Genomic DNA, 12,572 nt, shown 5'->3' on the forward strand with positions numbered 1-12,572 from the left:
CCAGACTCCTAGTGTCTTCCTCACACTTTGCAAGTCCCTCAAGGCCCTGGGTAAGTCCACAGGAACTTAAGGAAAAATTTCTTAACAGTGAGGGCAACAGAGCACTGGAACAGGCTGCCCAGAAAGGTTGTGGAGTCTCCTTCTCTGGAGATCTTCAAAACCCGCTTGGACGCAGTCCTGTGCCACGTGCTCTAGGTGACCCTGCGTGTGCAGGGGGGTTGGACTAGATGACCTCTAGAGGTCCCTTCCAACCTTAAGCATTCTACGATTCTACGATATTTAGGCTTTGGTTCTCTGAGTAGGAGATACCCAGTTTTGGCCAACTTGCTGTTCAAGCAGTTGACCATTCCCTGCAGAACGCAGGAGGCAGAGAAGGACTTCCCATCACCACTTTTTCTTGTGTTGCCTTTTATGCCCCTATAAAGAATCCTGTCTACCACTGTTCAGGCTCAGCAGTCTTCCTTGCTTGCGACTAGGTCGCAGAGAATGTTCCTTGTTTCAGCCTTTGCTTCATCTTTCCAGCGTTCACTGGAACACAGCACTTTAAAATTACTTCTCATTCAATAAGATAAACTTCAATAAGAGAAAAACGCATTTCATAACACAATCTGAACTATGTTTTTTAGTGCAACACTACAGAAACATTCCTTAGCCATCACAAAGTCAAAAGTACCCTAAAAGACTCTGATCCCAAATCTTGTGTGTTTAAAAAATGCTGCTAGTGTTCGGTATGACGTATCTAAACACTATAGTTCGTCCAGAATTCCCACTGTTTGGGAACCTGTGTTCTGAATGCATACCGAGTGGAGAAGACTGGCACACATGGCTCTGGGAGGTAACACTATCACCCCTGAATGCAAAAGCAAGGGAGACTGCTCCACTTGCCTCCCGCTGCTTATGCAATACTGCCAGCCGCAGCCTCCACGTGTCTCCAGACGGATTTCTTGGGAAGCTGTTGCAGCAGGATGCTCAAGACAACTAATGAGCAAGATGGATGATGGAAGTGCTGCACCAAGAGGCCCTGTTCAGGAGAAATGAGTCTGTCTGAAGTGAAAAGCAGCCCCTCTAGCCTACTGGTGCCAAATATGATGGAAAAGGACTGCAAAGCTATTAAAGGACCCTTTAACATTTAATGAGAGATCATCTTTTCATTCAAAGTAGGAATCCCAGTTAGAAATATGTTTCGATCCTTTCTGTTGTTGGCTACTTTGAGGCTCTACTTAAAAAAAAAAAAAAAAAAAAAAAAAAAAAAAAAAAGGATGACTACTCTCAGGGAAGAAACTTGCATCCCATTCTGTTGCATCAGATATGTGAATGTTAAAATTCACGTTTGAGTAATAGCATTACAGTGACTCTCAGATTAAAATTGAGTTTCAGGAGGATTATTGCTCATTCCTGCTTTTTCATCCCAATTAACCTTAATCGTTAGGTAGAAAGCTCTTTTCCCTGCATGGGAATGACTCCAAGAGACATCAAGAAAAAGGGATCAGGCTAGCTGTTGAACAATAGGCCATGTAATAAGCCCTGCTTAACACCTAATATATTTCCAAAGTAAATGAAATCAGTCGACTCTGCAGTCCTACATAGTTCTTGTTGAATATAAATACCACCGGACATATCATGTGTCTGTTATACCCATGCACCCTGCGCAAGTCCCTTAAATTTATGGGAATCACTTTCCTCACGGTCCCTCTTTCCACAGTGCAGCGATCCCCTTATTTCAGTCACACTCCACGTGCTTGAGCCTGTGTTTTATGATCTACCATCTCCAGTGCGTGACAAGCAGCTTCACGTCCCCCAGCCCCTCGTAAGGGCGGGCGGGAGCAGCTCCGCACTGCGCGGGCAGCCCCGCTCCAGCGGCGCTCGCATGGAACGGGATCGGGAATAGAGCACAACAGCTGACGGACGTCGCAACGCCACTGGCACAGGAAGCCGAGTCCAATTCCCCAGAGGAATGTTAATGGAGAATAAAAATACCCAAGAGAGATTTTGACCAGGAAACGAGCCCTAGCTTTCTAATACATATAAAAGCATAGAAGCACCTTTAATGGCTGCCCCTGAAACTGCTCAAGAGCCAGCTCAGCAAAAGGTCCCCTACTAAGTTACCTTTAGCACTGCCAGCTACTGAGAGGGCTAATGATAGCTCCTTGTCCAGAAATGCTGACACACAGGAAGCCCATCGAGTTTGCTTAGTGATCCCTGCAGTTTGATCTCCCTAGTTTGCTCAGTGATCCTTCCAGCTCTCACAAGGCGGTGTAGGCTCTAAAATTCCAGTGCCTCTTTACCTTTATGTCTTGGATTTCTTGTCCTTCCCCACTCTGTATGCCTTCTTACCTCTGCTCTTTTAAGACATCTTCTCTACAGACAGAACCAAGTAATCACTGATAGACCACGTGTAGAAGAAGCAACACTATCAAGGCAATGAAAAGGACTTCTTGGACAAGTTTTTTAGATATTCAGAGGTGCAGACAAGACAAGAGCCCGTGGAATCAAGGAGTACTCCAAGAGGTTTCTCAAAACAACTGTAGAGTCTCTGCTAACAAAAGCAAACCCTGAAGCTCCAACAGATACATGTGACAAGCTGGTAGCTCACAGGAGTGAAACCAAGGAACTATGGCCCTATTTTTTTTCCTCACAACCACAAGCTCGGGAGCAGCTGTAGCAAGCAAACATTTGGAAAGCAGTGGAGGAAAGAGTAGGTGAACATTTCTGAAGGAAATAAGCACACAGGAATTCCTGTTGAGTGGCAGTAATGCAGAGACAGCTAAGAGACCGCACATCTCTGAAGCCTGACAGAGGAGCTTCCTTCCCCCAGCACCAAGAGGAGACGTGAGCAGGTTTGTTGCAGCTACCCAGCCCACAGAGCATTTTCAGGGTTGAGGATGCTTCAGATCTCGTCCTGATGCTTGTAGGTGCTGGCAAGAGCAAATAGCAAGAAATGGAATGGCTGATTGCAGCTGCCAGCTTTATTCTGAAATGCTACCACTCCAGCTGATCTTGCAGAATAATTCATAGGCCAGTTTTATTCCTGTGGAGCATTCGTCCACAAGCAGAACATGCAAGATGTATTGACTAGTTTCAGTGCATTCAACAAGAAATAAAAGTGGCACCTGCAGTAATTAGGTGGCACCTTCTTCCTTGGCCATGAGTTTTGTACATTTGTACTGAGGTGCATACTGGGGAGACACGATTGGGAAATAGCATCAAACTAGGTGAAATTTATCTCTAGCTCTGCAGAAAAGTCCAGTACAAACCTGCTCAGACATCCGAATCCTCAGAAATATTAAACATCTGAAAAACTTTTAAGATGTTAATTTTGCTACATATACTGCAAGGTCTGTAGGTATTTTAGTTGCAGGCTGATGGGGAACCCTAAGGCAACATCCCAGGGATCTCACACCAGTAGGAGACAGCAAAAGCCAGATTTATGGGGAGAAACAATCTGCTTTGATCTAAAATTATGGCTGAGAGTGACCAAATTGCATAAAGGTTTGCAACGGTCATTTTGCCCATCCTCCCTCAACATGCACCACAACAGGCCCTTTCATTACACAATCACATGGCTACAGCCAAACATGACATACAGCTCAGCAAATAATAAAAAGAATCAGCCCTTTCCCCAAGGTCTTGTCTATATCTACGCTGTACAAAATTAAATTGACTTAGGAAATAACGTAAAGCAGTATAACCCTCTTGGGTAAATGTTCTTAATTCAATTTAAGAGCACTTTGTGTTGAATCAACTTAAGTTAAGTAGATAGACACAACGCACAAACTAAATTAAGGATGCCTATACAAGAATGCTGCACTAATTTAATCAGAACCATTTCTAATCCGATTAAGGTAAATCAGTACAACTCTCCTGCAAAGGCAAGATCTTTAACAATATTTAACGTAACCACTTTATTGCCCTTTTCTGCTCAAAAAAAAATAAAATAAATGCAGAGTAGAATCTCTTTTGCAGAATCAATATAAGCCAACTATGCCACACAAAATATACTAAGGCATTAAAGCTATTGGTCTTTATATGACTTCAGAATATTACTACTCCTGTGCCAACTAGACCTCACCGCAATGCTAAACCTCACACGGCTTTCCATTTTCTCTATCCTTCCCAAGCAAGAGAAGGATGCTAACGAAGGATGCTACATGTGCTGTGCCCTGCTTCCTGCACACACATATACACACACCCCTACCTTTTACCTGCCCACGTCAGTGCACTGCAGCACGCCAGACCCCAGGACGGGATGTTCCGCACACTCCTCCCCAGGGCTAGGGCTCACCGAGAGCTTATCCGAGCAAACTAGCGTGTGGGGTTGGAGCACGCTCGCTAACTTCCCTGGGCTGGGTATCTCTATTGCCCCCCTTCCACCAAAATATACAGTTCTCTTGCTAACTGGGGGGTAGCCCTATATGCAAAGCTTGTCTGGGGTCACAGACCTAACGTGCTGCAAATCCTTACCCCAAAGGCACTTCTCAACTCCACAGTTCCTACAGCATCTCCCGCTGAAACATACTGCCAAAAATAAATTTCAGGAATTCCCAAATCATTAGATTTTTTTTTTCTTCCCCCTCCACAGTTCCTCATTTAATACCATCTGAACTGTTTCTCCTGAGTATTGAAACCTAATTTCTTATCTTTACTTGTTTTGTGCTCTCTCTTTCATCTCTACCCAGTTCTCCAAAGCAGTCTTGTCCAGCTCATGCCAACCTTCATCATCTCATCCCTGCCTTCTTCTAGGGCCATCTCTCAGCTACCACATGCAGAACGACTTTCCCCTCCAGTGCAACAAGATTTCCATGGTCAGCTCCCAGCACAGCAAATGCCAGCAGGAAAGCACGGGGGCAGGATCACTGACTCCGGCTGCTAGAGAGAAAGACAGTGGGGAAGATTCTCTTTGGAGTCCCTCACAGATAACCAAATTCCTCACTGGCCTCTAGAAATCCGAAAAATCTGGTGAACACCTACCCCTGCTGAGCACCAGGAACAGTGCCAACTGTGGAACCAACCCTGGTTTAAATCCATTTTATTTATTTATTATTATTTTGGAAGAGCTGTTCTGGATCACATGGCAACAGGGACTGCAGGTATACACAAGAGTTCAGTTGCTAGGGGAACCATACTTCCACATTTGCTATTTTACAAGATTCAAAATTCACCTTTCGTAAAGGGCTGCAGGGGCGATTTAGCAGAGAGCTGCTTGGTCTTGCACCTAGGATTCACTCTACAGTTACGAGGTTACATGGCCCCACACCAACACTAGGATTCACTGTGCACTGAGGAGGGCAGGAACAGTTTCCATTACATAAGCAAAGAAACTGAGCCACCAGGAAAGAAAACAGCTTTGTGCACTGTATTTGCAGGAAACTTTGTGTAGGAGGGAAACAGTCTCAGCTGTTTGGAAAAATGCACTGTAGGAAAATTCAGCAAGACACAGACATACTCTTTGCACCTAAACTAGAAATGACAGGGACAAAGAGAAGGAAAGTGTGTGAGTACGAACTAAGCACTCACCTGACAACAAGGAGCTGAATAGCTGGAGGATTCTTTACAAATACAAATAAAGCAGCTACCCTGACCCATTAGCAGGAGAACAATATTTGCACTATACTCGATTCCCTCTGCTGCTAGGGCTTAATCCTAGTAGGAATCGTTGTGGTTTAATTAGCTTTTCCCTAGCAGATGGTGGGATGGGAGAGGCAGAGAATGGTATCGGCTTAACTGTTGTGTGATGGTGCAGCTGCATCTGTAGCTGAACAGTTAAGCATGTCCAGGAGTCCAGCTGTAGTCTGCACGACACAGCCCACCTCCGGCATTAGCCAAATGTGCCCTTCCTCCTTCTCCAGACTACGTGCCACCGTGGGGCACGTCACCCGGAGGCAGGCAGACAGCTAAGGCGCAGCCTCACCCTCAGCCCCTTTGTCAGAGGGGACCCGCAAGTCTCGGTCAGCCCTGAGTCCCTCTTTTCTTTGCTCACACAGAAGCACATTCATAAGCATTGCCATGGAAACTCAAGCCATCCCCTGTGCTACCCATCAGAGAGGACCTTCCAGCACAGAAATATTTTATGATCTCTGCAGCGCTGAATACAGACAACAGTCAGCATACTGAAGTAAAATTAGGCACGCTGGTGTTGCGTGAGGATAGCTGGGTTGTTCTGAAGCCAGCCAGCCTCATCCTTCCTTCACATGCAACAGCTCCTTATGAGCTAGCAGTGAAGAGCCACTTAGCGCTGAAACAGAGGAGGTGCTAACACACTCATCCACAAGGCAAGAAAGGAACAGAAAGTATTCAGAGCTTTCTCCCAAGGTTGACCAAGCCCTGTCACTTTATCTTCCCACAAGCTAAAAGTGACACTGCTCCTCACTGCCTTGCAAAGAGCACCTCCCCCCACGCATCTCCCTCTTAATCCAAGCCCGAGCCATCTCTTCTCTGGAGACTGCATCAAACATTCCCCAGCCTTGCATGCAGCCTCTGTACCCAGCCAGCATTTGTGCCAGAGCCCCCACACCTACCCACCACCACCAGCAGCAGTCTGCAGAGGCCACAAAGCAAGGACAAGGAAAGGAGGCCGCCTCAAAACCATGCTCCGGGCCTAGCAGAGTCAGAGTGTGAGCCAAGGGCAGACGGGCACAGAGCTTGTCCCAGTGTTGTCACCAGCAGCACAGTTCAGTCCCCCAGGCACAGCGCAACGTGGTGGCACCGGCCCCCTTTCCATGGTATGGCCCTGTAGCTCGTCTGCCCTCAGTCTGTCTGCAGGATTCCTTTTTTTTTTTTTTTTTTAAATGATTCCCTTGGCCTCCAGCACCACTGAACTGCTGAGAGATTTTATTCTGAGAGTTCAGCCATTGAAATACAAAAAACAAACAGATCCACAAACCCATCTTTCATTGCTGACCTGTATGGAGCACGCGATGGCTCTGGCTCTTCCTTCCCCATCCATCTGGGCTCCCATTAGTCCTTTTAACGTTAGGATCCTACTCAAAAGCACCTCCACTCCCAGCCCTACAGACCAATAGAAGGGGCTGCCCACCCACCACCAGCAGTCACAGGTGACCCCGCTCCTTCTCCATACACCGTGCTGTGCTCCCTGTGCTCGGCTTTCTCCATCAGGACCATGGCCACAGCCCCCTCACTGCAGACCAGACAGGGCTGCTTCCACCTACTGCCAACAGCCTCCAGCAGCTGTCCCCATCCACGCTTGCTGTCACGGCCACTGATGCTCCGAACTGCTAATAACCAGCATAATAATAACTGTCCCAGGGGATAGCTGCGGTGAAGCCAGGCACTGCAGTGTTACCACAAGGCCACCTTGCCCAGGCCAGCGCTACATCCCCTGCCTGGTGTTGCTCTGTGGAGCTGCAGTGCCTGCTCTTTGCTGCTCTGATCCTTTAGGACAGCACAAACCTGTCAATTATTTTGAGGTTTAGGAAAACCCATCTCCTTTTGAGCAGCAAAGACAGGCTTTTCTCCTGCACACAATTTCTCCCTCCAGACCCCCCTGCAAGGGAGCTCTGCACACACCTCAATGCTCAGCTTCACTATCTCTCTTTCCCAGCTTGTCCTCTGAAGCCAAAGGGGCTCTGGCAGAGGCTAGAGGATGCCCAGCCCCAGACATCCTAAAAAAGGCAAGCTACCATGTTCTGAGTATCTTTCTTTGTTGAATATATTGAATTAAACCACTCAGGAGGCCAGCAGCTTGCAGCTGCCCCCGTGTAAGGGCAGAGTGGCAGGAGGAAGCCACGCATCACGGGCAGAAGCTGCAAAGAGGTGCGTGTCCAGCACCGTGAGCGAGCTGGTGGCTCATGCCTTCAGCTTCGTGCAGTTGCATGAGCCAGCGCCTAAAGCGGCCGTGACCACAACCTGAGGAATGTCTTAGCCGCAGGAGCACCCCCCATCTGCTCCTGCCCCACAAGCAGTCCCCTCTCCTCGCGCTGCTCCTGGCTGCGGGGCTGCTTTCTGCTCCCTGTCCCTCCAGGAGGAGCCCTAGCTGCTCGTGAGGCACACTGCCTGGGGCAGCTCAGTGTCCGGGGACCCCCATGCACAGAGACCACGATCCCTTCACCTGCCCGGGGCCAGCAGGGAAAGCACACCGAGGAACTGCGTTAACATTCACTCATGGGGAAGCAAGGGACGGGACAGGGGCCAGCTCCTCCTCAGCCAACATCCCACCCATTTCGCTCCAGCTCCCTTCCCATCAACCGGAAAGTGGTGGTGGGAGCAAATCTTTAATCCTAAACAAGATTTCACAGCAGCAGCAGCCTGTGTCTCATGACAAAGCTGAAACGCCTCCATGACAAATGCACAAAGATTATATACGCTTAAAGATTCAATGAATAACTTTCCACGTAATCCAGTTTTAAGCACTCTCATATTTTTGTTGCACTTCGTGTTGCCACAGGGCATGTTTTTCAGTTTGGCACTGTACCACAGAGGAAGGAGAAGGCAGATCCAGGCAACACACAGTTTGCTTTGCAATACATGAAGGTTTTGAAAGTTGAGGGTAATCAGAGGCAACTAATTTGAAACAAAATGTACAGTTCACATGAAGTCAGGGGAGAAGAGAACCAAATTTCCAATCTTTTCACAATCAAAAGAGTCTTTGGCAACAAGTAACATTCCCCTAACCACTTATAGTGGAGATCCTGCTTCAAGAAGTGACACATCCTTGCCCAGAAAGAGTGGCATGGTCTGGTCGAGCAGTTCAGCAGCAGTAGACCCAGCAACTGCAGCAATAACCAGAAAGCAACAACTATGCTATAAAGTCAAAGCCAAGGACAGCAGCATGAAGACAAACCTCACTATGGAAGCAACTGGTTGGTCACAGAATTTGAGGTTGCTGAGAATTGCCAGAAGGAAAACTGCAAGTGCCAAAGATCGAATAAGCTGTTTAATGAGCAGAACAGGCTAGGGCTTACGCAGGACACGGGGGATGCTTGGCCATTGCATCCACAAGCCTTGCCCAGAGCCTCCCTACACTCACCATGGCATTGCCAAAAGAGATGATCTTCCCCTGCGCCAAGCATATTAAAGACAGCAGGGATGGCGTGCATGATAGGACTGCAAAATGAGCGTCTGTTTCGCCCAGATATTAAAGCAAGGATCTCAAAATAAAGCATCTGCTCCTGATACCCAGCTCACCAGAACTTCCTCACCAAACTCCCAGGACTCAACTGCCAGCTCTCGGTGTGCCCGCCGGAAGAGGGAGACTTTTCCAGAACAAGCTGGAAGAGTTCAGCTGTGGCAGATATGTAGGTACCTCTACCCCATCAGCTGGGGGAACTGCTCCCGCCTGGGGTCAAATCCTGGGCCTGCTCCATCTCCGGGTGCACAGCCGTGCAACACAGTTTGCCTGGGAACAGCTTGGTGGCACCACTCACTGCTGCTTTGCGCGCACGGCTGCAGGAGGGGGCAAGCCAACCTTAATTGGCCTCATCACTGTAAATTAAGCCCCACAACACACCCGAGCAAACAGCCAGCTTCTTTGGAGGAGCAGGCACGAGTTATTTTGCTGCAGTTATAAAGGAAACATTGCTGCTAGGACATGCCCCTGGAGTGACTGTGCCGCTCGGCTCTCCCGCTGCATTCCTGGGGTTGTTTAGCATGGACTCAGCTCCAGCCTTTCCACAGGCAAGAAGCAGTCTGAACCCTGAATGCCATCGTGGAGCACTGCCAGACTCCACCTCCCGCGTGCCTGCAGGCCACCAGGTGTGGCCAGGAATGGCACAAGCTCCACACCAAACACACCTTTGATGTGGAGCTGAAAGCACGCAGCCCAGGGGCACGAACAGCACGCGGCCGCCGCGCTGCCTCCCAGCACAGGAATGCTGCGGCAGCCACGGGCCGGGAAGGCAAACACGCTGCATTCCTCACCAGGCAGGGAGGAAAACAAGCGGGCGGCCCACACACCCGCCGTGCCCCACGCAGGCCGGCCCGGCCGCCCAGCCCAGCTTGGCTGCACGACGGGTCTTTGTCGACGGGGCAAGAGGAAGGCAGCATGGCAGGAGAGCTGCCAGGCTGTGCGGGGGAGAAGAGCAGCCATCAGGGCTGGGGAGCAAGCACATCCCTGGGCACGAGCGGAGCTCCACGCAGGAGCCTGGGAAGCGAACTTCCCAGAGGTTTCCTGTGAGGCAAGGGGCAAAGACAACACGAGTCTTGCGGAGCTGGAGGACAGAGCTGAATGGGGGGGGGGGGGGTCACTTCAGGCATCTGGAGTGCTTGGAAGGATCCTGACCCTTTTTCTCCCTTAAGAAAGCATTCCACCTAAAGTCAATCAGCTTCTCTGAGATACAATCACTTCCTCCTTATCACAATATCCTCCTGCAGACGCTCTTTGACCTGCGTGTACGTGATTCTCCCCCCACCAGCACCAACACTTGGTCTCTCACATGATCTGAGAAGAAAAACTCAGTGTATGGAAATTCATGACATTCCTCTTCTCTCAGGACTTCACTGTTTCAGATTTACAAGCAGACCCTATGCTCTAGCCAGAAAAACACTGCACCACTTCCACATGGCACTGCTTCAAACTCCAAAGCTTTCCAAAGAAGCCACTTTCCCCAAACAGGAAGCTACTCCAAACGAGAGATGAGGATGCATCAGAGATGAGGAGGCGCAAGTTACTCATGTGTTCAAGCCAACGTAAAGAAAGGCTGTGTTCTGAAGCCTCTTTTGGGAATCTACATTTACTTTGTGTAATACAGTTAGCCAACAACCCACTCAAAAAGCATTGCTCGGTGCAGAGGGCCAGTTGTGAAACTTAACTGTGTTCCCTCAGTGCAGGACAGGGAAGCTCAAGGTCTCCAAAGAGCAGTCTGCACCAGCAGGTTCCAAACTTCATCAAAGGGATGTCAGGAAGGAGCAGGATTTCCTAAGGCACAAGCCAGAGAAGCTCTACAGGCCAAGCTGATATGGCAGAAGGGATATTCCCTTTTGCCCTCCAAGACGCAGAGGGCTGTGCTCACACACACACAGAGCCCCATGCTGTCACTGCCCAAAACAGCCTCAGCAAATTCCAGCAGCCCCAGTGAAGGGCTGAAACGCTCTCATCTCTGGGGAGCCTGGAAGGGCAGAGGTCAGCAGGGCCACGAGCCCCCCAGACACAGGGACACGCTAGCAAGCCGCCAGTGTGGGGACGGCGCGCGCAAGCCTGCAGCCCGGCTGCCCCACACCCCATGTGTGCAGTTCAAGGCCCCATGGAGGGGAAGGATCTGGTGTGAGGCAATAAGAGCAGACCAGATCAGCACCTGATTTCCCATGTCCATTAAAATTCAAGGTCTACAGCTACCTAGTTCCTTCCAAGACTATAAGGGAAGCTGCTCCACTAGTTCCAGCGCCTGGATGGAAGAGCATGAAAGGCCACATTTACCAATACATTCATATCCAAAGATATAAATAGAAGCCTGGCAGGACATACAAAAGCAACCAAACAGATTAGGTGTCTAAATCACCACAAGCAGGAGAAAGGGCTTCTCTGGTTCCAACCACACCATACCTCTCCAACCCCAGCCACCACAAGGAAATCTAATTCAGAGAGGATGGAAGCCCCTGCTGCTCAACAGGCTGCCAAAGGCCATCCCTGCATGACCCACTGTGACGGTGGCTGCCCCCAAATCCCCACAAGCCTCAACAGGGCAGCCTGCAACGGCTGCAGCTCTCGCAGCACTCAGAGCTGCTTCCCGGAATAGTAGCTGCCTCTTCTGCCTCTCCCCTCCCCTCCTCCACTACACCTTTATTTTCCACACACTTAAAACTGTTTCAAGGTACAACCCTCATCCTGCCACCGGTGGGCGGGTGAGTGGGGGAAAGGGGCCCTTCATAATTGCAGTGTTGCAATCTGCCAGCCCGGCCAGGCAGCCTGTTCCCGCCTGCACCGTATTAAATACCTTATAACTGATTACACCCCCATGGGGCATGATTAGCAGTCTTCAGAGAACAAAGTCTACTTTCATAAGAATAAGAACAGACACGTACTGCTAACCTGCTACACAGCTGGGCAGGCGAGGAAGCAGAGGGAGAGGAGAAGCATGTGCGGGGGGAAGAGTTAACTTCACCGCTCTCCCTGCTCCTTCCTTCCCTCCCCTGCTCCAGAGGCTCCGAGCTGCAATTTTCACCGCCTTGAGTTAGTTCCTTCAGACCTAGCCCAGAAGACCCACGTAGTGCGAGCTCATAAAGGAGCTGCTGCCATGGCAGGCGGGCAAAGTCCCAACCTGGCGGGCTGGGGCCTCAAGGAGAGCACGCTGAGCTTTGCGCGGGGCGGCAGCAACTCCTGGACAGCAGCTTGCAGAAAAAGGGAAAGCTGAATTCCCACAGTAGCATCAAGAACAGCAAGAGGAAAGAAGGATCAAACTCTAATCACATACTCACACGCCCCATCTCACACTCAGCATACACCTGAGTGTGAGAACAAAACATCCAATTTGGTCTCTACGCTAACAACTCCCCAGAATCGGGTGTTTTTTTCTTTAGGGGATAAAGAAGACAGCAAACAGGACGACGACCCGCTCCCTCTGGTACAGACAACTGGGATCCCCAAACACACACACTCCCATGCACATTGCAGCAATATGGAA

This window comes from Tinamus guttatus, unplaced genomic scaffold (genome assembly GCF_059628265.1).
Source record: "Tinamus guttatus ecotype Peru unplaced genomic scaffold, ASM5962826v1 Tinamus_guttatus_pri_ptg000208l, whole genome shotgun sequence".
Classification (NCBI taxonomy): Eukaryota; Metazoa; Chordata; class Aves; order Tinamiformes; family Tinamidae; genus Tinamus; species Tinamus guttatus.